The following is a 22,476-nucleotide window of genomic DNA, read 5'->3' on the forward strand; positions in this document are numbered from 1 at the left end:
GGACTGTAGGTCTATGATAACAGTTTCCTTAGGTCGCTGTTCAACTCTGGCTCGAAGGATTGGTTTTTTCCATTCCTAATGGAAAGGGATTGGCCTCGTTTTCCCGTTGATAGAGAGAGAAACTGTAGTTTGATAATTGCAGTAATCCTCAGGTTGTTTATTCAATTTCACCTTGAAGTACATGCTTTTCTTTGTGTTTAAGTATCATTTTCTGTATTACACACGCCATGATGAACCGTTCAGAACTCCATGCTCCCTTTGATAGCTAGGTTGGTAGAATGGAGGACTGTAGGTTGAGGACTGTAGGTCTATGATAACATTCCTTAGTCGCTGGTTCAACTCGGCTCGAAGGAGTTGTTTTTCCATTCGGAATGGAAAGTGATTGGCCTCGTTTTCCCATTGATAGAGAGGAGATCTGTATTGATAATTGCAGTATCCTCAGGTTTTTTATTCAATTTCACCTGAAGTACATGCTTTTCTTTTCTCTTTCTTGCCCAATGTGTTTTAAGTATGATTTTTCTGTATTACACGCCAATGGTGAATCCGTTCAGAACTCCATGCGCCCTTCGATAGCTAGGTTGGTAGAGAGGAGGGACTGTAGGTTGAGGACTGTACGTCTATGATAACAAGTTATCCTTAGGTCGGTGGTTCAACTCCGGCTCAAAGGAGGTCTTTTTCCCTTTCCGAATGGAAAGGGATTGGCCTCGATTTCCCATTGATACAAGAGGAGAACTGTAGGTGATAATTGCAGTAATCCTCAGGTTGTTTAATTCAATTCACCTTGAAGGACATTCTTTCTTTCCTTACCCAATGTGCGTTAAGTATCATTTCTTATTACACGCCAATGGTGAACTGTCAGAACTTCCATCTCCCTTCGATAGCTCAGTTGGTAGAGCGGAGGACTGTAGGGTTGAGGACGGTAGGTATATGATACGTTATACCTTAGGTCGCTGGTTCAACTCCTCGGCTCGAAGGGTTGTTTTTCCATTCCGAATGGAAAGGGATTGGCCTCGTTTTCCCGTTGATAGAGAGGAGAGTATAGGTTGATCAGTTTCAGTAATCCTCAGGTGTTTTATTCAATTCACCTTGAAGTACATGCTTTTCTTTCCTTGCCCAATGTGTATTAAGTATCATTTTCTGTATTACACGCCAATGATGAACCGTTCACGAACTCCATGCTCCCTTTGATAGCTCAGTTGGTAGAGACGAGGACTGTAGGTTGAGGACTGTACGTCTATGATAACAATTATCCTTAGGTCGATGGTTCAACTCGGCTCAAAGGATGTGTTTTCCCTTCAATAAGGGATTGGCCTCGTTTCCCGTTGATAGAGAGGAGAACTGTAGTTGATAATTGCAGTAATCCTCAGGTTGTTTATTCAATTTCACCTTGAAGTACATGCTTTTCCTTTCCTTACCCAATGTGCTGTTAAGTATCATTTCTGTATACACGCCATATGTGAACCGTTCAGAACTCCAATTCTCCCTTCGAATAGCTTAGTTGGTAGAGAGGAGACGTAGTTGAGGACTGTAGCGTCTATGATAACAATTATCCTTAGGTCGATGGATCAACTCTGGCTCGAAGGATGTGGTTTTTCATTCCAAGGGATTGGCCTCTTTTTCCCGTTGATAGAGAGGAGAACTCTAGGTTGATAGTTTCAGTAATCCTCAGGTTGTTTATTCAATTTCACCTTGAAGTACATGCTTTTTCTTTTCTTGCCCAATGTGTGTTAAGTATCATTTTCTGTATTACACGCCAATGGTGAACCGTTCAGAACTCAATTCTCCCTTCGATAGCTCAGTTGGTAGAGCGGAGGACTGTAGGTTGAGGACTGTAGGTCTATGATAACAGTTATCCTTAGGTCGCTGGTTCAACTCTGGCTCGAAGGAGTTGTTTTTCCATTCGGAATGGAAAGTGATTGGCCTCGTTTTCCCATTGATAGAGCGGAGACTCTGTATATTGATAATTGCAGTTATCCTCAGGTTTTTATTTCAATTTCACCTTGAAGTACATGCTTTCTTTTCTTGCCCAATGTGTGTTAAGTATCATTTTCTGTATTACACGCCAATGGTGAACCTGTTCAGAACTCCATTCTCCCTTCGATAGCTCAGTTGGTAGAGTGGAGGACTGTAGGTTGAGGACTGTAGGTCTATGATGACAGTTATCCTTAGGTCGCTGGTTCAACTCCGGCTCGAAGGAGTTGTTTTTCCATTCCGAATGGAAAGGGATTGGCCTCGTTTTCCCGTTGATAGAGAGGAGAAATTAGGTTGATAATTGCAGTAATCCTCAGGTTTTTTCTTCAATTTCACCTTGAAGTACATGCTTTTCTTTCCTTGCCCAATGTGTTTTAAGTATTATTTTCTGTATTACACGCCAATGGTGAACCGTTCAGAACTCCATGCTCCCTTCGATAGCTTAGGTTGGTAGAGAGGAGGACTGTAGGTTGAGGACTGTACGTCTATGATAACAATTATCCTTAGGTCGCTGGTTCAACTCCGGCTCGAAGGATGTGTTTTTTCCATTCCGAATGGAAGGGATTGGCCTCGTTTTCCCGTTGATAGAGAGGAGAACTCTAGGTTGATAATTGCAGTAATCCTCAGGTTGTTTATTCAATTTCACCTTGAAGTACATGCTTTTCTTTCCTTGCCCAATGTGTGTTAAGTATCATTTTCTGTATTACACGCCAATGGTGAACCGTTCAGAACTCCATTCTCCCTTCGATAGCTCAGTTGGTAGAGTGGAGGACTGTAGGTTGAGGACTGTAGGTCTATGATAACAGTTATCCTTAGGTCGCTGGTTCAACTCTGGCTCGAAGGAGTTGTTTTTCCATTCCGAATGGAAAGGGATTGGCCTCGTTTTCCCGTTGATAGAGAGGAGAACTGTAGGTTGATAATTGCAGTAATCCTCAGGTTGTTTATTCAATTTCACCTTGAAGTACATGCTTTTCTTTCTTGCCCATGTGTGTTAAGTATCATTTTCTGTATTACACGCCAATGATGAACCGTTCAGAACTCCATGCTCCCTTCGATAGCTCAGTTGGTAGAGCGGAGGACTGTAGGTTGAGGACTGTAGGTCTATGATAACAGTTATCCTTAGGTCGCTGTTCAACTCCGGCTCGAAGGAGTTGTTTTTCCATTCCGAATGGAAAGGGATTGGCCTCGTTTTCCCGTTGATAGAGAGGAGAACTATAGGTTGATAATTGCAGTAATCCTCAGGTTGTTTATTCAATTTCACCTTGAAGTACATGCTTTTCTTTCCTTGCCCAATGTGTTTAAGTATCATTTTCTGTATTACACGCCAATGGTGAACCGTTCAGAACTCCATGCTCCCTTCGATAGCTAGGTTGGTAGAGAGGAGGACTGTAGGTTGAGGACTGTAGCGTCTATGATAACAAGTTATCCTTAGGTCGCTGGTTCAACTCCGGCTCGAAAGGAGTTGTCTTTTCCATTCGAATGGAAAGGGATTGGCCTCGTTTCCATTGATAGAGAGGAGAACTGTAGGTTGATAATTGCAGTAATCCTCAGGTTTTTATTCAATTTCACCTTGAAGTACATGCTTTTCTTTCCTTAGCCCAATGTGGTTAAGTATCATTTTCTGTATTACACGCCAATGGTGAACCTGTTCAGAACTCCAATTCTCCCTTCGATAGCTCAGTTGGTAGAGCGGAGGACCTGTAGGTTGAGGACTGTAGGTCTATGATGAACAGTTATCCTAGGTCGCTGGTTCAACTTCCGGCTCGAAGGAGTTGTTTTTCCATTCCGAAATGGAAAGGGATTGGCCTCGTTTTCCCGTTGATAGAGAGGAAAAATATAGGTTGATAATTGCAGTAATCCTCAGGGTTTTTATTCAATTTCACCTTGAAGTACATGCTTTTCTTTCCTTACCCAATGTGCTTTAAGTATCAATTTTCTGTATTACACGCCAATGGTGAACCGTTCAGAACTCCATGCTCCCTTCGATAGCTCAGTTGGTAGAGAGGAGGACTGTAGGTTGAGGACTGGAACGTCTATGATAACAAGTTATCCTTAGGTCGCTGGTTCAACTCCGGCTCGAAGAGTTGTCTTTTTCCATTCCGAATGGAAAGGGATTGGCCTCGTTTTCCCGTTGATAGAGAGGAGAGCTGTAGGTTGATAATTGCAGTAATCCTCAGGTTGTTTATTCAATTTCACCTTGAAGTACATGCTTTTCTTTCCTTGCCCAATGTGTTGTTAAGTATCATTTTCTGTATTACACGCCAATGAGTGAACCGTTCAGAACTCAATTCTCCCTTCGATAGCTCAGTTGGTAGAGCGGAGGACTGTAGGTTGAGGACTGTAAGGTCTATGATAACAGTTATCCTTAGGTCGCTGGTTCAACTCCGGCTCGAAGGAGTTGTTTTTCCCATTCCGAATGGAAAGGGATTGGCCTCGTTTCCAGTTGATAAAGAGGAGAACTGTAGGTTGATAATTGCAGTAATCCTCAGGTTGTTTATTCAATTTCACCTTGAAGTACATGCTTTTCTTGCCCAATGTGTTAAGTATCATTTTCTGTATTACACGCCAATGGTGAACCGTTCAGAACTCCATTCTCCCTTCGATAGCTCAGGTTGGTAGAGCGGAGGAGCTGTAGGTTGAGGACTGTAGGTCTATGATAACAGTTATCCTTAGGTCGCTGATTCAACTCTGGCTCGAAGGATGTGTTTTTCCATTCCGAATGGAAAGGGATTGGCCTCGTTTTCCCGTTGATAGAGAGGAAAACTATAGGTTAATAATTGCAGTAATCCTCAGGTTAATTATTCAATTTCACCTTGAAGTACATGCTTTTCTTTTCTTGCCCAATGTGTGTTAAGTATCATTTTCTGTATCACACGCCAATGCTGAACCATTCAGCACTCCATGCTCCCTTTGATAGCTAGGTTGGTAGAATGGAGGACTGTAGGTTGAGGACTGTACGTCTATGATAACAATTATCCTTAGGAAGATGGTTCAACTCTGGCTCGAAGGATGTGTTTTTTCATTCCAAAGGGATTGGCCTCTTTTTCCCGTTGATAGAGAGGAGAACTCTAGGTTGATAGTTTCAGTAATCCTCAGGTTGTTTATTCAATTTCACCTTGAAGTACATGCTTTTCTTTTCTTGCCCAATGTGTGTTAAGTATCATTTTCTGTATTACACGCCAATGGTAAACCGTTCAGAACTCAATTCTCCCTTCGATAGCTCAGTTGGTAGAGTGGAGGACTGTAGGTTGAGGACTGTAGGTCTATGATAACAGTTATCCTTAGGTTGCTGGTTCAACTCCGGCTCGAAGGAGTTGTTTTTCCATTCCGAATGGAAAGGGATTGGCCTCGTTTTCCCGTTGATAGAGAGGAAAACTATAGGTTGATAATTGCAGTAATCCTCAGGTTGTTTATTCAATTTCACCTTGAAGTACATGCTTTTCTTTGTGTTTTAAGTATTATTTTCTGTATTACACGCCAATGATGAACCGTTCAGAACTCCATGCTCCCTTTGATGGCTAGGTTGGTAGAACAGAGGACTGTAGGTTGAGGACTGTACGTCTATGATAACAATTATCCTTAGGTCGATGGTTCAACTCTGGCTTGAAGGAGGTGTTTTTCCCTTTCAAAGGGATTGGCCTCGTTTTCCCGTTGATAGAGAGGAGAACTGTAGGTTGATAGTTGCAGTAATCCTCAGGTTGTTTATTCAATTTCACCTTGAAGTACATGCTTTTCTTTGTGTGTTATGTTTCATTTTCTGTATCACACGCCTATGCTGAACCATTCAGAACTCCATGCTCCCTTCAATAGCTGAGTTGGTATAGTGGAGTACTGTAGGTCTATGATAACAATTATCCTTAGGTCGATGGTTCAACTCTGGCTCGAAGGATGTGGTTTTTCATTCCAAAGGGATTGGCCTCTTTTTCCCGTTGATAGAGAGGAGAACTGTAGGTTGATAATTGCAGTAATCCTCAGGTTGTTTATTCAATTTCACCTTCAAGTACATGCTTTTCTTTGTGTGTTAAGTATCATTTTCTGTATTACATTTGAACCGTTCAGAACTTTATTCTCCCTTCGATAGCTCAGTTGGTAGAGCGGAGGACTGTAGGTTGAGGACTGTAGGTCTATGATAACAGTTATCCTTAGGTTGCTGGTACAACTCCGGCTTGAAGGAGTTGTTTTTCTATTCCGAATGGAAAGGGATTGGCCTCGTTTTCCCGTTGATAGAGAGGAGAACTGTAGGTTGATAATTGCAGTAATCCTCAGGTTGTTTATTCAATTTCACTTTGAAGTACATGCTTTTCTTTCCTTACCCAATGTGCGTTAAGTATCATTTTCTGTATTACACGCCAATGATGAACCGTTCAGGACTCAATTCTCCCTTCGATAGCTCAGTTGGTAGAGCGGAGGACTGTAGGTTGAGGACTGTAGGTCTATGATAACAGTTATCCTTAGGTCGCTGGTTCAACTCCGGCTCGAAGGTATTGTTTTTCCATTCGGAATGGAAAGTGATTGGCCTCGTTTTCCCGTTGATAGAGAGGAGATCTGTACATTGATAATTGCAGTTATCCTCATATTGTTTATTCAATTTCACCTTGAAGTACATGCTTTTCTTTCCCTGCCCAATGTGTGTTAAGTATCATTTTCTGTATCACACGCCAATGCTGAACCATTCAGCACTCCATGCTCCCTTCAATAGCTTAGTTGGTAGAGTAGATGACTGTAGGTCTATGATAACAGTTGTCCTTAGGTCGCTGATTCAACTCTGGCTCGAAGGATGTGTTTTTTCATTCCAAAGGGATTGGCCTCTTTTTCCCGTTGATAGAGAGGAGAGCTCTAGGTTGATAATTGCAGTAATCCTCAGGTTGTTTATTCAATTTCACCTTGAAGTACATGCTTTTCTTTCCCTGCCCAATGTGCGTTAAGTATCATTTTCTGTATTACACGCCAATGGTAAACCGTTCAGAACTCAATTCTCCCTTCGATAGCTCAGTTGGTAGAGTGGAGGACTGTAGGTTGAGGACTGTAGGTCTATGATAACAGTTATCCTTAGGTTGCTGGTTCAACTCCGGCTCGAAGGAGTTGTTTTTTCCATTGCAAAGGGATTGGCCTCGTTTTCCCGTTGATAGAGAGGAGAACTGTAGGTTGATAATTGCAGTAAACCTCAGGTTGTTTATTCAATTTCACCTTGAAGTACATGCTTTTCTTTTCTTGCCCAATGTGTGTTAAGTATCATTTTCTGTATCACACGCCAATGCTGAACCATTGAGCACTCCATGCTCCCTTCAATAGCTTAGTTGGTAGAGTGGAGGACTGTAGGTCTATGATGACAATTGTCCTTAGGTCGCTGATTCAACTCTGGCTTGAAGGATGTGTTTTTCCATTCCGAATGGAAAGGGATTGGCCTCGTTTTCCCGTTGATAGAGAGGAGAACTGTATGTTGATAATTGCAGTAATCCTCAGGTTGTTTATTCAATTTCACCTTGAAGTACATGCTTTTCTTTCCCTGCCCAATGTGCGTTAAGTATCATTTTCTGTATTACACGCCAATGGTAAACCGTTCAGATCTCAATTCTCCCTTCGATAGCTCAGTTGGTAGAGTGGAGGACTGTAGGTTGAGGACTGTAGGTCTATGATAACAGTTATCCTTAGGTCGCTGGTTCAAATCCGGCTCGAAGGAGTTGTTTTTCCATTGCAAAGGGATTGGCCTCGTTTTCCCGTTGATAGAGAGGAGATCTGTACATTGATAATTGCAATTATCCTCAGGTTGTTTATTCAATTTGACCTTGAAGTACATGCTTTTCTTTCCCTGCCCAATGTGTGTTAAGTATCATATTCTGTATCACACGCCAATGCTGAACCACTCAGCACTCCATGCTCCCTTCAATAGCTTAGTTGGTAGAGTGGATGACTGTAGGTCTACGATAACAGTTGTCCTTAGGTCGCTGATTCAACTCTGGCTCGAAGGATGTGTTTTTTCATTCCAAAGGGATTGGCCTCTTTTTCCCGTTGATAGAGAGGAGAGCTCTAGGTTGATAATTGCAGTAATCCTCAGGTTGTTTATTCAATTTCACCTTGAAGTACATGCTTTTCTTTGTGTGTTATGTTTCATTTTCTGTATCACACGCCAATGATGAACCATTCATAACTCCATGCTCCCTTCAATAGCTTAGTTGGTAGAGTGGAGGACTGTAGGTCTATGATAACAGTGATCCTTAGGTCCCTGATTCAACTCTGGCTTGAAGGATGTGTTTTTCCATTCCGAATGGAAAGGGATTGGCCTCGTTTTCCCGTTGATAGAGAGGAGAACTGTATGTTGATAATTGCAGTAATCCTCAGGTTTTTTATTCAATTTCACCTTGAAGTACATGCTTTTCTTTCCCTGCCCAATGTGCGTTAAGTATCATTTTCTGTATTACACGCCAATGGTAAACCGTTCAGAACTCAATTCTCCCTTCGATAGCTCAGTTGGTAGAGTGGAGGACTGTAGGTTGAGGACTGTAGGTCTATGATAACAGTTATCCTTAGGTCGCTGGTTCAAATCTGGCTCGAAGGAGTTGTTTTTCCATTCCAAAGGGATTGGCCTCGTTTTCCCATTGATAGAGAGGACAACTGTAGGTTGATAATTGCAGTAAACCTCAGGTTGTTTATTCAATTTCACCTTGAAGTACATGCTTTTCTTTTCTTGCCCAATGTGTGTTAAGTATCATTTTCTGTATCACATGCCAATGCTGAACCATTCAGCACTCCATGCTCCCTTCAATAGCTTAGTTGGTAGAGTGGAGGACTGTAGGTCTATGATAACAGTTGTCCTTAGGTCGCTGATTCAACTCTGGCTCGAAGGATGTGTTTTTTCATTCCAAAGGGATTGGCCTCTTTTTCCCGTTGATAGAGAGGAGAGCTCTAGGTTGATAGTTTCAGTAATCCTCAGGATGTTTATTCAATTTCACCTTGAAGTACATGCTTTTCTTTTCTTACCCAATGTGTGATAAGTATCATTTTCTGTATTACACGCCAATGGTGAACCGTTCAGAACTCAATTCTCCCTTCGATAGCTCAGTTGGTAGAGCGGAGGACTGTAGGTTGAGGACTGTAGGTCTATGATAGCAGTTATCCTTAGGTCGCTGGTTCAACTCCGGCTCGAAGGAGTTGTTTTTCCATTCGGAATGGAAAGTGATTGGCCTCGTTTTCCCGTTGATAGAGAGGAAATCTGTACATTGATAATTGCAGTTATCCTCAGGTTGTTTATTCAATTTCACCTTGAAATACATGCTTTTCTTTCCCTGCCCAATGTGCGTTAACTATCATTTTCTGTATTACACGCCAATGATGAACCGTTCAGAACTCCATGCTCACTTTCATGGCTAGGTTGGTAGAACGGAGGACTGTAGGTTGAGGACTTTACGTCTATGATAACAATTATCCTTAGGTCGATGGTTCAACTCTGTCTCGAAGTATGTGTTTTTTCATTCCAAAGGGATTGGCCTCGTTTTCCCGTTGATAGAGAGGAGAACTGTAGGTTGATAGTTGCAGTAATCCTCAGGTTGTTTATTCAATTTCACCTTGAAGTACATGCTTTTCTTTGTGTGTTATGTTTCATTTTCTGTATCACACGCCTATGCTGAACCATTCAGAACTCCATGCTCCCTTCAATAGCTGAGTTGGTAGAGTGGAGTACTGTAGGTCTATGATAACAATTATCCTTAGGTCGATGGATCAACTCTGGCTCGAAGGATGTGGTTTTTCATTCCAAAGGGATTGGCCTCTTTTTCCCGTTGATAGAGAGGAGAACTCTAGGTTGATAGTTTCAGTAATCCTCAGGTTGTTTATTCAATTTCACCTTGAAGTACATGCTTTTCTTTTCTTGCCCAATGTGTGTTAAGTATCATTTTCTGTATTACACGCCAATGGTGAACCGTTCAGAACTCAATTCTCCCTTCGATAGCTCAGTTGGTAGAGCGGAGGACTGTAGGTTGAGGACTGTAGGTCTATGATAACAGTTATCCTTAGGTCGCTGGTTCAACTCCGGCTCGAAGGAGTTGTTTTTCCATTCGGAATGGAAAGTGATTGGCCTCGTTTTCCCATTGATAGAGCGGAGATCTGTATATTGATAATTGCAGTTATCCTCAGGTTCTTTATTCAATTTCACCTTGAAGTACATGCTTTTCTTTTCTTGCCCAATGTGTGTTAAGTATCATTTTCTGTATTACACGCCAATGGTGAACCGTTCAGAACTCAATTCTCCCTTCGATAGCTCAGTTGGTAGAGTGGAGGACTGTAGGTTGAGGACTGTAGGTCTATGATAACAGTTATCCTTAGGTCGCTGGTTCAACTCCGCCTCGAAGGAGTTGTTTTTCCATTCCGAATGGAAAGGGATTGGCCTCGTTTTCCCGTTGATAGAGAGGAGAACTGTAGGTTGATAATTGCAGTAATCCTCGGGTTGTTTATTCAATTTCACCTTGAAGTACATGCTTTTCTTTTCTTGCCCAATGTGTGTTAAGTATTATTTTCATTATCACACGCCAATGCTGAACCATTCAGCACTCCATGCTCCCTTCAATAGCTTAGTTGGTAGAGTGGAGGACTGTAGGTCTATGATAACAGTTATCCTTAGGTCCCTGATTCAACTCTGGCTAGAAGGATGTGTTTTTTCATTCCAAAGGGATTGGCCTCTTTTTCCCGTTGATAGAGAGGAGAACTCTAGGTTGATAGTTTCAGTAATCCTCAGGTTGTTTATTCAATTTCACCTTGAAGTACATGCTTTTCTTTTCTTGCCCAATGTGTGTTAAGTATCATTTTCTGTATTACACGCCAATGGTGAACCGTTCAGAATCAATTCTCCCTTCGATAGCTCAGTTGGTAGAGTGGAAGACTGTAGGTTGAGGACTGTAGGTCTATGATAACAGTTATCCTTAGGTCGCTGGTTCAACTCTGGCTCGAAGGAGTTGTTTTTCCATTCCGAATGGAAAGGGATTGACCTCGTTTTCCCGTTGATAGAGAGGAGAACTGTAGGTTGATAATTGCAGTAATCCTCAGGTTGTTTATTCAATTTCACCTAGAAGTACATGCTTTTCTTTTCTTGCCCAATGTGTGTTAAGTATCATTTTCTGTATCACATGCCAATGCTGAACCATTCAGCACTCCATGCTCCCTTCAATAGCTTAGTTGGTAGAGTGAAGGACTGTAGGTCTATGATATCAGTTGTCCTTAGGTCGCTGATTCAACTCTGGCTCGAAGGATGTGTTTTTTCATTCCAAAGGTATTGGCCTCTTTTTCCCGTTGATAGAGAGGAGAGCTCTTGGTTGATAGTTTCAGTAATCCTCAGGTTGTTTATTCAATTTCACCTTGAAGTACATGCTTTTCTTTTCTTGCCCAATGTGTCTTAAGTATCATTTTCTGTATTACACACCAATGGTGAACCATTCAGAATCAATTCTCCCTTTGATAGCTCAGTTGGTAGAGCGGAGGACTGTAGGTTGAGGACTGTAGGTCTATGATAACAGTTATCCTTAGGTCGCTGGTTCAACTCCGGCTCGAAGGAGTTGTTTTTCCATCCGAAATGGAAAGTGATTGGCCTCGTTTTCCCATTGATAGAGCGGAGATCTGTATATTGATAATTGCAGTTATCCTCAGGTTCTTTATTCAATTTCACCTTGAAGTACATGCTTTTCTTTCCTTGCCCAATGTGCGTTAAGTATCATTTTCTGTATTACACGCCAATGATGAACCGTTCAGAACTCCATGCTCCCTTTGATGGCTTAGTTGGTAGAGTGGAGGACTGTAGGTCTATGATAACAGTTGTCCTTAGGTCGCTGATTCAACTCTGGCTCGAAGGATGTGTTTTTTCATTCCAAAGGGATTGGCCTCTTTTTCCCGTTGATAGAGAGGAGAGCTCTAGGTTGATAATTTCAGTAATCCTCAGGTTGTTTATTCAATTTCACCTTGAAGTACATGCTTTTCTTTTCTTGCCCAATGTGTGTTAAGTATCATTTTCTGTATCACACGCCAATGCTGAACCATTCATCACTCCATGCTCCCTTCAATAGCTTAGTTGGTAGAGTGGAGGACTGTAGGTCTATGATAACAGTGATCCTTAGGTCCCTGATTCAACTCTGGCTAGAAGGATGTGTTTTTTCATTTCCAAAGGGATTGGCCTCTTTTTCCCGTTGATAGAGAGGAGAACTCTAGGTTGATAGTTTCAGTAATCCTCAGGTTGTTTATTCAATTTCACCTTGAAGTACATGCTTTTCTTTTCTTGCCCAATGTGTGTTAAGTATCATTTTCTGTATTACACGCCAATGGTGAACCATTCAGAATCAATCTTGCTTCGATAGCTCAGTTGGTATAGTGGAAGACTGTAGGTTGAGGACTGTAGGTCTATGATAACAGTTATCCTTAGGTCGCTGGTTCAACTCCGGCTCGAAGGAGTTGTTTTTCCATTCCTAATGGAAAGGGATTGGCCTCGTTTTCCCGTTGATAGAGAGGAGAACTGTAGTTTGATAATTGCAGTAATCCTCAGGTTGTTTATTCAATTCCACCTAGAAGTACATGCTTTTCTTTTCTTGCCCAATGTGTGTTAAGTATCATTTTCTGTATCACACGCCAATGCTGAACCATTCAGCACTCCATGCTCCCTTCAATAGCTTAGTTGGTAGAGTGGAGGACTGTAGGTCTATGATAACAGTTGTCCTTAGGTCGCTGATTCAACTCTGGCTCGAAGGATGTGTTTTTTCATTCCAAAGGTATTGGCCTCTTTTTCCCGTTGATAGAGAGGAGAGCTCTAGGTTGATAGTTTCAGTAATCCTCAGGTTCTTTATTCAATTTCACCTTGAAGAACATGCTTTTCTTTCCTTGCCCAATGTGCGTTAAGTATCATTTTCTGTATTACACGCCAATGATGAACCGTTCAGAACTCCATGCTCCCTTCGATAGCTCAGTTGGTAGAGCGGAGGACTGTAGGTTGAGGACTGTAGGTCTATAATAACAGTTATCCTTAGGTCGCTGGTTCAGCACCGGCTCGAAGGAGTTGTTTTTCCATTCGGAATGGAAAGTGATTGGCCTCGTTTTCCCGTTGATAGAGAGGAAAACTATAGGTTGATAACTGCAGTGATCTTCAGGTTGTTTATTCAATTTCACCTTGAAGTACATGCTTTTCTTTGTGTTTTAAGTATCATTTTCTGTATTACACGCCAATGATGAACCTTTCAGAACTCTATTCTCCCTTCGATAGCTCATTTGGTAGAGTGGAGGACTGTAGGTTGAGGGCTGTACGTCCATGATAACAATTATCCTTATGTCGATGGTTCAACTCTGGCTCGAAGGAGGTGTTTTTCCCTTTCAAAGGGATTGGCCTCTTTTTCCCGTTGATAGAGAGGAGAACTCTAGGTTGATAATTGCAGTAATCCTCAGGTTGTTTATTCAATTTCACCTTGAAGTACATGCTTTTCTTTCCTTACCCAATGTGCGTTAAGTATCATTTTCTGTATTACACGCCAATGATGAACCGTTCAGAACTCCATGCTCCCTTTGATAGCTAGGTTGGTAGAATGGAGGACTGTAGGTTGAGGACTGTACGTCTATGATAACAGTTATCCTTAGGTCGATGGTTCAACTCTGGCTCGAAGGAGGTGTTTTTTCCCTTTCGAAAGGGATTGGCCTCGTTTTCCCGTTGATATAGAGGAGAACTGTAGGTTGATAATTGCAGTAATCCTCAGGTTGTTTATTCAATTTCACCTTGAAGTACATGCTTTTCTTTCCTTGCCCAATGTGTGTTAAGTATCATTTTCTGTATTACACGTGAACCGTTCAGAACTCAATTCTCCCTTCGATAGCTCAGTTGTCAGAGTGGAGGACTGTAGGTCTATGATAACAGTTATCTTTAGGTCGCTGATTCAACTCTGGCTCGAAGGATGTGTCTTTTCATTCCAACGGGATTGGCCTCTTTTTCCCGTTGATAGAGAGGAGAACTCTAGTTTGATAGTTTCAGTAATCCTCAAGTTGTTTATTCAATTTCACCTTGAAGTTCATGCTTTTCTTTCCTTGCCCAATGTGTGTTAAGTATCATTTTCTGTATCACACGCCAATGCTGAACCATTCAGAACTCCATACTCCCTTCAATATCTTAGTTGGTAGAGTGGAGGACTGTAGGTCTATGATAACAGTTATCCTTAGGTCGCTGATTCATCTCTGGCTCGAAGGATGTGTTTTTTCAATTCAAAGGGATTGGCCTCTTTTTCCCGTTGATAGAGAGGAGAATTCTAGGTTGATAGTTTCAGTAATCCTCAGGTTGTTTATTCAATTTCACCTTGAAGTACATGCTTTTCTTTCCTTGCCCAATGTGTGTTAAGTATCATTTTCTGTATTACACGTGAACCGTTCAGAACTCAATTCTCCCTTCGATAGCTCAGTTGGTACAGCAGAGGACTGTTGGTTGAGGACTGTAAGTCTATGATAACAGTTATCCTTAGGTCGCTGGTTCAACTCCGACTCGAAGGAGTTGTTTTTCTATTCCAAAGGGATTGGCCTCTTTTTCCCGTTGATAGAGAGGAGAACTCTAGTTTGATAGTTTCAGTAATCCTCAAGTTGTTTATTCAATTTCACCTTGAAGTACATGCTTTTCTTTTCTTGCCCAATGTGTCTTAAGTATCATTTTCTGTATTACACGCCAATGGTGAACCGTTCAGAACTCAATTCTCCCTTCGATAGCTCATTTGGTAGAGCGGAGGACTGTAGGTCTATGATAACAGTTATCCTTAGGTCGCTGATTCAACTCTGGCTCGAAGGATGTGTTTTTTCATTCCAAAGGGATTGGCCTCTTTTTCCCGTTGATAGAGAGGAGAACTCTAGGTTGATAGTTTAAGTAATAGTAGTTCAAATCCCACTTCTGACAGCCAGTGTTTTTCACTGTAACCATTACCTTAAATATGATCCTGTGGGATATTGGTTCTCATGACGTCCCTTATTGCTAGTACAATTGATTTGGTTGGTAAATATCACAATCTTTAAAAAAGTCATATTTCCTTGGGGATTTTAAACATCTGTTCCTCCATGCTCCCTTCGATAGCTCAGTTGGTAGAGCGGAGGACTGTAGGTTGAGGACTGTAGGTCTATGCTAACAGTTATCCTTAGGTCGCTGGTTCAACTCAGGCTCAAAGGAGTTGTTTTTCCATTCCGAATGGAAAGGGATTGGCCTCGTTTTCCCGTTGATAGAGAGGAGAACTGTACGTTGATAATTGCAGTAATCCTCAGGTTGTTTATTCAATTTCACCTTGAAGTACATGCTTTTCTTTGTGTGTTATGTTTCATTTTCTGTATTACACGCCAATGATGAACCATTCATAACTCCATGCTCCCTTCAATAGCTTAGTTGGTAGAGTGGAGGACTGTAGGTCTATGATAACAGTTATCCTTAGGTCGCTGATTCAACTCTGGCTCGAAGGATGTGTTTTTTCATGCATTTTGATAAGAGCAAAAAATAGATCTTTAAAATCCCCAAGGAAATATGACATTGGAAAGATTCTGAATTTTACAAAACCAAATCAATTGTACTAGCAATAAGGGACGTCATGAGAACCAATATCCCACAGGATCATATTTCAGGTAATGGTTACAGTGAAAAACACTGGCTGTCAGAAGTGAGATTTTAACCCACGCCTCGGAAGGACACTGCAACCTGAACGCAGCGCCTTAGACTTAGACCGCTCGGCCATCTTGACTGTAAAATTAGTATCAACGGTAAAAAAAATCGTAAAAACACATTGAATACACTTAAAGTCTTTGTGCATTTTGGTAGGAACAAAAAACAGATGTTTAAAATCCCCAAGGAAATATGACTTTTTTAAAGATTGTGATATTTACCAAACCAAATCAATTGTACTAGCAATAAGGGACGTCATGAGAACCAATATCCCACAGGATCATATTTCAGGTAATGGTTACAGTGAAAAACACTGGCTGTCAGAAGTGGGATTTGAACTACTATTACTTAAACTATCAACCTAGAGTTCTCCTCTCTATCAACGGGAAAAAGAGGCCAATCCCTTTGGAATGAAAAAACACATCCTTCGAGCCAGAGTTGAATCAGCGACCTAAGGATAACTGTTATCATAGACCTACAGTCCTCCGCTCTACCAAATGAGCTATCGAAGGGAGAAATGAGTTCTGAACGGTTCACCATTGGCGTGTAATACAGAAAATGATACTTAACACACATTGGGCAAGAAAAGAAAAGCATGTACTTCAAGGTGAAATTGAATAAACAACTTGAGGATTACTGAAACTATCAAACTACAGTTCTCCTCTCTATCAACGGGAAAAAGAGGCCAATCCCTTTGGAATAGAAAAACAACTCCTTCGAGCCGGAGTTGAACCAGTGACCTAAGGATAACTATTATCATAGACCTACAGTCCTCAACCTACAGTCCTCCGCTCTACCAACTGAGCTATCGAAGGGAGAATTGAGTTCTGAACAGTTCACGTGTAATACAGAAAATGATACTTAACACACATTGGGCAAGGAAAGAAAAGCATGTACTTCAAGGTGAAATTGAATAAACAACCTGAGGATTACTGAAACTATCAACCTAGAGTTCTCCTCTCTATCAACGGGGAAAAGAGGCCAATCCCTTTGGAATGAAAAAACACAACCTTCGAGCCAGAGATGAATCAGTGACCTAAGGATAACTGTTATCATAGACCTACAGTACTCCACTCTACCAACTGAGCTATTGAAGGGAGTATGGAGTGGTGAATGGTTCAGCATTGGCGTGTGATACAGAAAATGATACTTAACGCACATTGGGTAAGGAAAGAAAAGCATGAACTTCAAGGTGAAATTGAATAAACAACTTGAGGATTACTGAAACTATCAAACAAGAGTTCTCCTCTCTATCAACGGGAAAAAGAGGCCAATCCCTTTGGAATGAAAAAACACATCCTTCGAGCCAGAGTTGAATCAGCGACCTAAGGATAACTGTTATCATAGACCTACAGTCCTCCACTCTACCAACTGAGCTATTGAAGGGAGTATGGAGTGGTGAATGGTTCAGCATTGGCGTGTGATACAGAAAATGATACTTAACACACATTGGGAAAGGAAAAAAAAGCATGTACTTCAAGGTGAAATTGAATAAACAACCTGAGGATTACTGCAATTATCAACCTACAGTTCTCCTCTCTATCAACGGGAAAACGAGGCCAATCCCTTTCCATTCGAAAGGGAAAAACACCTCCTTCGAGGCAGAGTTGAACCATCGACCTAAGGATAATTGTTATCATAGACGTACAGTCCTCAACCTACAGTCCTCCATTCTATTAAACCTAGCTATCAAAGGGAGCATGGAGTTCTGAACGGTTCATCATTGGCGTGTAATACAGAAAATGATACTTAACTTACATTGGGTAAGGAAAGAAAAGCATTTACTTCAAGGTGAAATTGAATAAACAACCTGAGGATTACTGCAATTATCAACCTACAGTTCTCCTCTCTATCAACAGGAAAACGAGCACAATACCTTTCCATTCGGAATAGAAAAACTACTCCTTCGAGCCGGAGTTGAACCAGCGACCTAAGGATAACTATTATCATAGACCTACAGTCCTCAACCTACAGTCCTCCGCTCTACCAACTGAGCTATCGAAGGGAGAATTGAGTTCTGAACGGTTCACGTGTAATACAGAAAATGATACTTAACACACATTGGGCAAGGAAAGAAAAGCATGTACTTCAAGGTGAAATTGAATAAACAACCTGAGGATTACTGAAACTATCAACCTAGAGTTCTCCTCTCTATCAACGGGAAAAAGAGGCCAATCCCTTTGGAATGAAAAAACACAACCTTCGAGCCAGAGACGAATCGGCGACCTAAGGATAACTGTTATCATAGACCTACAGTACTCCGCTCTACCAACTGAGCTATTGAAGGGAGCATGGAGAGCTGAATGGTTCAGCATTGGCGTGTAATACAGAAAATGATACTTAACGCACATTGGGTAAGGAAAGAAAAGCATTTACTTCAAGGTGAAATTGAATAAACAACCTGAGGATTACTGCAATTATCAACCTACAGTTCTCCTCTCTATCAACAGGAAAACGAGGACAATACCTTTCCATTCGGAATAGAAAAACAACTCCTTCGAGCCGGAGTTGAACCAGCGACCTAAGGATAACTATTATCATAGACCTACAGTCCTCAACTTACAGTCCTCCGCTCTACCAACTGAGCTATCGAAGGGAGATTTGAGTTCTGAACGGTTCACGTGTAATACAGAAAATGATACTTAACACACATTGGGCAAGGAAAGAAAAGCATGTACTTCAAGGTGAAATTGAATAAACAACCTGAGGATTACTGCAATTATCAACCTACAGTTCTCCTCTCTATCAACGGGAAAACGAGGCCAATCCCTTTCCATTCGGAATAGAAAAACACCTCCTTCGAGCCAGAGTTGAACCATCGACCTAAGGATAATTGTTATGATAGAAGTACAGTCCTCAACCTACAGTCCTCCACTCTACCAACTAAGCTATTGAAGGGAGCATGGAGTTCTGAATGGTTCAGCATTGGCGTGTGATACAGAAAATGATACTTAACACACATTGGGCAAGGAAAGGAAAGCATGAACTTCAAGGTGAAATTGAATAAACAACTTGAGGATTACTGAAACTATCAAACTAGAGTTCTCCTCTCTATCAACGGGAAAAAGAGGCCAATCCCTTTGGAATAAAAAAACACATCCTTCGAGCCAGAGTTGAATCAGCGACCTAAGGATAACTGTTACCATAGACCTACAGTCTTCCACTCTACCAACTGAGCTATCGAAGGGAGAATTGAGTTCTGAACGGTTCACGTGTAATACAGAAAATGATACTTAACACACATTGGGCAAGGAAAGAAAAGCATGTACTTCAAGGTGAAATTGAATAAACAACCTGAGGATTACTGAAACTATCAACCTAGAGTTCTCCTCTCTATCAACGGGAAAAAGAGGCCAATGCCTTTGGAATGAAAAAACACATCCTTCAAGCCAGAGTTGAATCAGCCACCTAAGGACAACTGTTATCATAGACCTACAGCCCTCCACTCTACCAACTAAGCTATTGAAGGGAGCATGGAGTGCTGAATGGTTCAGCATTGGCGTGTGATACAGAAATTGATACTTAACACACATTGGGCAAGAAAAGAAAAGCATGTACTTAAAGTGAAATTGAATAAACAACCTGAGGATTACTGCAATTATCAACCTACAGTTCTCCTCTCTATCAACCGGAAAACGATGCCAATCCCTTTCCATTCGGAATGGAAAAAACCACTCCTTCGAGCCTGAGTTGAACTGGCGACCTAAGGATAACTGTTATCATAGACCTACAGTCCTCAACCTACAGTGCTCCGCTCTACCAACTGAGCTATCGAAGGGAGCATGGAGATCTGAACGGTTCATCATTGGTGTGTAATACAGAAAATGATACTTAAAACACAAAGAAAATGATTTACTTCAAGGTGAAATTGAATAAACAACCTCAGGATTACTGCAATTATCAACCAACAGTTCTCCTCTCTATCAACGGGAAAACAAGGCCAATCCCTTTCCATTCGGAATGAAAAAAACCACTCCTTCGAGCCTGAGTTGAACCAGCGACCTAAGGATAACTGTTATCATAGACCTACAGTCCTCAACCTACAGTCCTCCACTCTACCAACTGAGCTATCGAAGGGAGAATTGAGTTCTGAACGGTTCACCATTGGTGTGTAATACAGAAAATGATACTTGACACACATTGGGCAAGAAAAGAAAAGCATATACTTCAAGGTGAAATTGAATAAACAACCTGAGGATTACTGAAACTATCAACCTAAAGTTCTCCTCTCTATCAACGGGAAAAAGAGGCCAATCCCTTTGGAATGAAAAAACACATCCTTCGAGACAGAGTTGAATCAGCGACCTAAGGACAACTGTTATCATAGACCTACAGTCCTCCACTCTACCAACTAAGCTATTGAAGGGAGCATGGAGTGCTGAATGGTTCAGCATTGGCGTGTGATACAGAAAATGATACTTAACACACATTGGGCAAGAAAAGAAAAGCATGTACTTCAAGGTGAAATTGAATAAACAACCTGAGGATTACTGCAATTATCAACCTACAATTCTCCTCTCTATCAACGGGAAAACGAGGCCAATCCCTTTCCATTCGGAATGGAAAAACAACTCCTTCGAGCCGGAGTTGAACCAGCGACCTAAGGATAACTGTTATCATAGACCTACAGTCCTCAACCTACAGTCCTCCACTCTACCAACTGAGCTATTGAAGGGAGAATTGAGTTCTGAACGGTTCCTCATTGGCGTGTAATACAGAAAATGATACTTAACGCACATTGGGTAAGGAAAGAAAAGCATGTACTTCAAGGTGAAATTGAATAAACAACCTGAGGATTACTGCAATTATCAACCTACAGTCCTCCACTCTACCAACTAAGCTATTGAAGGGAGCATGGAGTGCTGAATGGTTCAGCATTGGCATGTGATACAGAAAATGATACTTAACACACATTGGGCAAGAAAAGAAAAGCATGTACTTCAAGGTGAAATTGAATAAACAACCTGAGGATTACTGAAACTATCAACCTAGAGTTCTCCTCTCTATCAACGGGAAAACGAGACCAATCCCTTTCCATTCGAAAGTGAAAAACACCTCCTTCGAGCCAGCGACCTAAGGATAATTGTTATCATAGACCTACAGTCCTCAACCTACAGTCAACCATTACCTGAAATATGATCTGGTGAGATATTGGTTCTCATGACGACTTCTCAATTAAGGATTTAGTTTACGAGTATGTGCCGGGGTTCATGGGGGCGCAAGTGGTGGTTGATGAGGTGAGGGAAAGAGGGGATGTGATGTGGTTGGGCACAGCGGAGGGTATGGTGGAAAAAATAAAAGAGGGGATGCCAAGTGAATGGAGGAGGATGATTGAGAGTGAAGTGAAGGTGAAAGAAGAAGGTGAAGTTGGAATGTATGTGGGAGAGGAGGATAGGAGAGTAGATTTGATGAGTGTAAGAGCGAGTGGGTTGTATAAAATATTAAGAGGGAAGGTGGTGAGGAGACCGGCTGTAGAGAAGGTGTGGGAAAGAGTACTGCCTGATATGAAGGTGAGAAAAATATGGATGAATCTGAGGATAAAATGGAATAGTATCGAGTGTGAACATTTTGACTTTTTATTACGTCACAATAGGGTGTTCAATAATTTAATAATATGTAGATTTGATGTGAATGTGAGAAAAGAATGTGATGTGTGTGGTGTGGAAACTGAAACATGTATGCATGAGTTTACAGAATGTTGTGAACTGGGGGTGTACTTTATGAGAATAAAGGAGTTGATTAGCAGATGTTGGGGAGGGAAGTTTGTGGAGAGAATGGAATGGAAGGAGTTGTGGCTGTTTAGAGTGGGAGAGAAAGTGAAAGGATGCAATGTGGATTTTTTAAATTACACGTTGAGTCATGCGAGGTTTGCAGTAAAACTTAGAAGAAACATGGTCCATTATGAAAAGAAAAAAGCTAATGTATGGAGTATATTTAGGAGCATAATGACAAGACATATTAATATAGTCCATGAATATGTCGGTGAGGAGGAGTTTGATGCGGGGTTTGTGAATGGGTGTACTTTTCTTACGATTGGGGATGATGGAAGGATGTTGTTAGATTTTGGATAACAATGACGATGTATAGAATTGATGCGTACGGGTTCTGTCTGATATCATTTGCTTTGAGAAAGTTATGTTGATGAGCTGTCGTTCAGTTAAAAGGTTTCTGTTTGAATCATTCTATTTATTATTATTTATTAAATTTGTATTGTTTTGTTTGTGTTTTGTTTTGCTTTAGTTTTTTTTTTTCCAGAAACCTCTAGTTTGATACTGGTGTAAGGATGTACTGATGAAGGTATTCTTGTGTTATGTTTTACTTTTCCATGTAGCAAGTTGAATACAGGAAAAGGAGTTGAGCGGTGTGTGAAAATACTGTCAATAATGTAAAATGTGATATTCTATGATTTTTGATAATAAAAGAACAAAAAAAAAAAAAAAGACAACGCCCGATCTCGTCTGATCTCGGAAGCTAAGCAGAGTTGGGCTGGGTCAGTACTTGGATGGGTGACCGCCTGGGAATACCCGGTGCTGTAAGCATTTTGTTTCCTTCTTAATTAGCGAAATGAAGACATGAATAGAACTGTCCGCGTATATTAAGAAAAGACAATTCACTGTATTTTAACTTCTATAAACAGCAAGTGTATATGATCTATTTCAGATTACGGCCATACCACACTGACAACGCCTGATCTCGGAAGCTAAGCAGAGTTGGGCTGGGTCAGTACTTGGATGGGTGACCCCCTGGGAATACCTGGTGCTCTAAGCATTTTGTTTCCTTCTTAATTAGCAAAATGAAGACATGAATAGAACTGTCCGCGTATATTAAGAAAAGACAATTCATTGTGTTTTACCTTCTATAAACAGCAA

The 22,476-nt window shown here is 41.2% G+C and overlaps 28 non-coding genes and 1 pseudogene across 28 annotated transcripts; 23 read left to right on the plus strand and 6 right to left on the minus strand.

Annotated features, from left to right (window-relative positions):
• The first annotated feature begins 1,784 nt into the window (after positions 1 to 1,784).
• trnay-gua (transfer RNA tyrosine (anticodon GUA)) lies at positions 1,785 to 1,887 on the plus strand. The gene is made up of 2 exons: positions 1,785 to 1,821; positions 1,852 to 1,887. It is a non-coding gene; the product is annotated as a tRNA-Tyr (tRNA).
• A 207-nt stretch (positions 1,888 to 2,094) lies between these two features.
• trnay-gua (transfer RNA tyrosine (anticodon GUA)) lies at positions 2,095 to 2,197 on the plus strand. Its single transcript has 2 exons — positions 2,095 to 2,131; positions 2,162 to 2,197. It is a non-coding gene; the product is annotated as a tRNA-Tyr (tRNA).
• Positions 2,198 to 2,402: 205 nt separating this feature from the next.
• On the plus strand, positions 2,403 to 2,506 carry trnay-gua (transfer RNA tyrosine (anticodon GUA)). Its single transcript has 2 exons — positions 2,403 to 2,440; positions 2,471 to 2,506. It is a non-coding gene; the product is annotated as a tRNA-Tyr (tRNA).
• A 206-nt stretch (positions 2,507 to 2,712) lies between these two features.
• trnay-gua (transfer RNA tyrosine (anticodon GUA)) lies at positions 2,713 to 2,815 on the plus strand. Its single transcript has 2 exons — positions 2,713 to 2,749; positions 2,780 to 2,815. It is a non-coding gene; the product is annotated as a tRNA-Tyr (tRNA).
• Positions 2,816 to 3,019: 204 nt separating this feature from the next.
• Positions 3,020 to 3,121, plus strand: trnay-gua (transfer RNA tyrosine (anticodon GUA)). The gene is made up of 2 exons: positions 3,020 to 3,056; positions 3,087 to 3,121. It is a non-coding gene; the product is annotated as a tRNA-Tyr (tRNA).
• Positions 3,122 to 3,950: 829 nt separating this feature from the next.
• On the plus strand, positions 3,951 to 4,055 carry trnay-gua (transfer RNA tyrosine (anticodon GUA)). Its single transcript has 2 exons — positions 3,951 to 3,987; positions 4,020 to 4,055. It is a non-coding gene; the product is annotated as a tRNA-Tyr (tRNA).
• A 209-nt stretch (positions 4,056 to 4,264) lies between these two features.
• Positions 4,265 to 4,368, plus strand: trnay-gua (transfer RNA tyrosine (anticodon GUA)). Its single transcript has 2 exons — positions 4,265 to 4,301; positions 4,333 to 4,368. It is a non-coding gene; the product is annotated as a tRNA-Tyr (tRNA).
• An 813-nt stretch (positions 4,369 to 5,181) lies between these two features.
• Positions 5,182 to 5,284, plus strand: trnay-gua (transfer RNA tyrosine (anticodon GUA)). Its single transcript has 2 exons — positions 5,182 to 5,218; positions 5,249 to 5,284. It is a non-coding gene; the product is annotated as a tRNA-Tyr (tRNA).
• Positions 5,285 to 6,042: 758 nt separating this feature from the next.
• On the plus strand, positions 6,043 to 6,145 carry trnay-gua (transfer RNA tyrosine (anticodon GUA)). The gene is made up of 2 exons: positions 6,043 to 6,079; positions 6,110 to 6,145. It is a non-coding gene; the product is annotated as a tRNA-Tyr (tRNA).
• Positions 6,146 to 6,351: 206 nt separating this feature from the next.
• Positions 6,352 to 6,454, plus strand: trnay-gua (transfer RNA tyrosine (anticodon GUA)). The gene is made up of 2 exons: positions 6,352 to 6,388; positions 6,419 to 6,454. It is a non-coding gene; the product is annotated as a tRNA-Tyr (tRNA).
• A 495-nt stretch (positions 6,455 to 6,949) lies between these two features.
• Positions 6,950 to 7,052, plus strand: trnay-gua (transfer RNA tyrosine (anticodon GUA)). Its single transcript has 2 exons — positions 6,950 to 6,986; positions 7,017 to 7,052. It is a non-coding gene; the product is annotated as a tRNA-Tyr (tRNA).
• Positions 7,053 to 7,548: 496 nt separating this feature from the next.
• On the plus strand, positions 7,549 to 7,651 carry trnay-gua (transfer RNA tyrosine (anticodon GUA)). The gene is made up of 2 exons: positions 7,549 to 7,585; positions 7,616 to 7,651. It is a non-coding gene; the product is annotated as a tRNA-Tyr (tRNA).
• Positions 7,652 to 8,424: 773 nt separating this feature from the next.
• Positions 8,425 to 8,527, plus strand: trnay-gua (transfer RNA tyrosine (anticodon GUA)). Its single transcript has 2 exons — positions 8,425 to 8,461; positions 8,492 to 8,527. It is a non-coding gene; the product is annotated as a tRNA-Tyr (tRNA).
• Positions 8,528 to 9,016: 489 nt separating this feature from the next.
• Positions 9,017 to 9,119, plus strand: trnay-gua (transfer RNA tyrosine (anticodon GUA)). Its single transcript has 2 exons — positions 9,017 to 9,053; positions 9,084 to 9,119. It is a non-coding gene; the product is annotated as a tRNA-Tyr (tRNA).
• A 787-nt stretch (positions 9,120 to 9,906) lies between these two features.
• Positions 9,907 to 10,009, plus strand: trnay-gua (transfer RNA tyrosine (anticodon GUA)). Its single transcript has 2 exons — positions 9,907 to 9,943; positions 9,974 to 10,009. It is a non-coding gene; the product is annotated as a tRNA-Tyr (tRNA).
• A 206-nt stretch (positions 10,010 to 10,215) lies between these two features.
• trnay-gua (transfer RNA tyrosine (anticodon GUA)) lies at positions 10,216 to 10,318 on the plus strand. Its single transcript has 2 exons — positions 10,216 to 10,252; positions 10,283 to 10,318. It is a non-coding gene; the product is annotated as a tRNA-Tyr (tRNA).
• A 494-nt stretch (positions 10,319 to 10,812) lies between these two features.
• On the plus strand, positions 10,813 to 10,915 carry trnay-gua (transfer RNA tyrosine (anticodon GUA)). The gene is made up of 2 exons: positions 10,813 to 10,849; positions 10,880 to 10,915. It is a non-coding gene; the product is annotated as a tRNA-Tyr (tRNA).
• A 494-nt stretch (positions 10,916 to 11,409) lies between these two features.
• trnay-gua (transfer RNA tyrosine (anticodon GUA)) lies at positions 11,410 to 11,512 on the plus strand. Its single transcript has 2 exons — positions 11,410 to 11,446; positions 11,477 to 11,512. It is a non-coding gene; the product is annotated as a tRNA-Tyr (tRNA).
• Positions 11,513 to 12,295: 783 nt separating this feature from the next.
• On the plus strand, positions 12,296 to 12,398 carry trnay-gua (transfer RNA tyrosine (anticodon GUA)). Its single transcript has 2 exons — positions 12,296 to 12,332; positions 12,363 to 12,398. It is a non-coding gene; the product is annotated as a tRNA-Tyr (tRNA).
• Positions 12,399 to 12,893: 495 nt separating this feature from the next.
• Positions 12,894 to 12,996, plus strand: trnay-gua (transfer RNA tyrosine (anticodon GUA)). Its single transcript has 2 exons — positions 12,894 to 12,930; positions 12,961 to 12,996. It is a non-coding gene; the product is annotated as a tRNA-Tyr (tRNA).
• Positions 12,997 to 14,363: 1,367 nt separating this feature from the next.
• trnan-guu (transfer RNA asparagine (anticodon GUU)) lies at positions 14,364 to 14,466 on the plus strand. The gene is made up of 2 exons: positions 14,364 to 14,400; positions 14,431 to 14,466. It is a non-coding gene; the product is annotated as a tRNA-Asn (tRNA).
• Positions 14,467 to 15,024: 558 nt separating this feature from the next.
• trnay-gua (transfer RNA tyrosine (anticodon GUA)) lies at positions 15,025 to 15,127 on the plus strand. Its single transcript has 2 exons — positions 15,025 to 15,061; positions 15,092 to 15,127. It is a non-coding gene; the product is annotated as a tRNA-Tyr (tRNA).
• Positions 15,128 to 16,319: 1,192 nt separating this feature from the next.
• On the minus strand, positions 16,320 to 16,422 carry trnay-gua (transfer RNA tyrosine (anticodon GUA)). Its single transcript has 2 exons — positions 16,386 to 16,422; positions 16,320 to 16,355 (listed from the first exon to the last, which is right to left on the minus strand). It is a non-coding gene; the product is annotated as a tRNA-Tyr (tRNA).
• Positions 16,423 to 17,509: 1,087 nt separating this feature from the next.
• On the minus strand, positions 17,510 to 17,612 carry trnay-gua (transfer RNA tyrosine (anticodon GUA)). The gene is made up of 2 exons: positions 17,576 to 17,612; positions 17,510 to 17,545 (listed from the first exon to the last, which is right to left on the minus strand). It is a non-coding gene; the product is annotated as a tRNA-Tyr (tRNA).
• Positions 17,613 to 18,100: 488 nt separating this feature from the next.
• On the minus strand, positions 18,101 to 18,203 carry trnay-gua (transfer RNA tyrosine (anticodon GUA)). Its single transcript has 2 exons — positions 18,167 to 18,203; positions 18,101 to 18,136 (listed from the first exon to the last, which is right to left on the minus strand). It is a non-coding gene; the product is annotated as a tRNA-Tyr (tRNA).
• Positions 18,204 to 19,282: 1,079 nt separating this feature from the next.
• trnay-gua (transfer RNA tyrosine (anticodon GUA)) lies at positions 19,283 to 19,385 on the minus strand. Its single transcript has 2 exons — positions 19,349 to 19,385; positions 19,283 to 19,318 (listed from the first exon to the last, which is right to left on the minus strand). It is a non-coding gene; the product is annotated as a tRNA-Tyr (tRNA).
• A 196-nt stretch (positions 19,386 to 19,581) lies between these two features.
• Positions 19,582 to 19,684, minus strand: trnay-gua (transfer RNA tyrosine (anticodon GUA)). Its single transcript has 2 exons — positions 19,648 to 19,684; positions 19,582 to 19,617 (listed from the first exon to the last, which is right to left on the minus strand). It is a non-coding gene; the product is annotated as a tRNA-Tyr (tRNA).
• A 495-nt stretch (positions 19,685 to 20,179) lies between these two features.
• trnay-gua (transfer RNA tyrosine (anticodon GUA)) lies at positions 20,180 to 20,282 on the minus strand. Its single transcript has 2 exons — positions 20,246 to 20,282; positions 20,180 to 20,215 (listed from the first exon to the last, which is right to left on the minus strand). It is a non-coding gene; the product is annotated as a tRNA-Tyr (tRNA).
• Positions 20,283 to 22,266: 1,984 nt separating this feature from the next.
• LOC115004202 (uncharacterized) lies at positions 22,267 to 22,375 on the plus strand (annotated as a pseudogene).
• The last annotated feature ends 101 nt before the right edge of the window (positions 22,376 to 22,476 follow it).

This window comes from Cottoperca gobio, chromosome 24 (genome assembly GCF_900634415.1).
Source record: "Cottoperca gobio chromosome 24, fCotGob3.1, whole genome shotgun sequence".
NCBI lineage: Eukaryota > Metazoa > Chordata > Actinopteri > Perciformes > Bovichtidae > Cottoperca > Cottoperca gobio.